Genomic DNA, 1,228 nt, shown 5'->3' on the forward strand with positions numbered 1-1,228 from the left:
TACTTGCTTCAAAGTAAAGATGCAGCTGTGACTTGTAACTCCTACGGAACTCATCTAAGGAAAGGGGAGAATTCCCCAAACCTCCCAGACCATGTCAGCCCAGGATAAGATTGTACCATGGTTAGGACTAACGCTTTTTTGCTTCTGTAACTATGCTTATGTAAGCAATTAGGTGATTTATCAGTGTGTGATTTTTGCCTTTAAAAGAGTCGGCCTCTCATGGCTGAGTACTGCTTTCTCTGTGTTGCTACCTCTAAGTGGTGCAGGGGCAGTCACTGGCCAGCTAATAAAGACTCACAATTTGGCTCAGTTTCGGTCTTAAGTGGTCTTTTCTCGCTCTCTGGACCATAACAAGGAGAAGCTTATTTACTTTTTCCTGGGTGGAAAAGGGCCAGCACACAAGTGAAGGAGGTAGAGAATGTTGGCAGACAGAACTAGGTATTTGGGGGTTTTTTATTTCGGGGATGTAAAGGTTTATGGCTGTAGGCAAATTAACAGGGCACTGCAAACTGTTACATTCCTTTCTTCTCTCTTCTTAGCAGAAGGCTGGTAATGGAAGCGTTAGAGAATGTCAGAGTCCAAGAGTGGCCCCCCTGCCTTTCTTGGAGACAGGCTGTCTCACTGGAGAACTGACTCTGCCCTGGAGACAGGGCTGAGGCCTGCAGCTGGCTCCCTGCTGTTCACTCAGGAATCCTCCTTCCGTAAAAAAGCAGATTCTCAAAGGCAATTTTGGAGGACAAAAATTTACATCTCTTTTCAGCCTGCCCAGCTCTTTTTAGATGTTGTGCAAAACAGAACTCCCAGGGGGTACCTGTTATCGAGAAAACTGATAGGATTGCTCTTTAACTGTTATAGGGGAAATTGTGGGATTAGACACTTTCCTGTTATTTTTTTTGCAAGGATGCCCTTTTAGCTTCTCTATGACATCGTACAGTGGCATTGACTTACATAATAAATCTCTTCTGAAAGCTTTGGTGGTGAGGAGTCAGAAACTAGGAAGGCGTGGTGGGTGTTCCGGGGGCCTATCGATATTGGGGTGGCCTAAAACATGGGCAATGAAATAAGTTGCACAGAGACTCCAACAGCTTGAATAGAATCAGAGGTAAGAGGTAGAGATACTTCCTCTAAGCAGAGAGTAGAAAAAGTCACACCAGTGTCAATTTTAAAATCCAGTTCCCGATCTACTGAAAGCTTTATGGTGGGCTCAGGGGTGCCACTGAGGATGGGC

Source organism: Propithecus coquereli, unplaced genomic scaffold (genome assembly GCF_000956105.1).
Source record: "Propithecus coquereli isolate 6110/MARCELLA unplaced genomic scaffold, Pcoq_1.0 Scaffold111, whole genome shotgun sequence".
In the NCBI taxonomy this organism is placed as follows: Eukaryota; Metazoa; Chordata; class Mammalia; order Primates; family Indriidae; genus Propithecus; species Propithecus coquereli.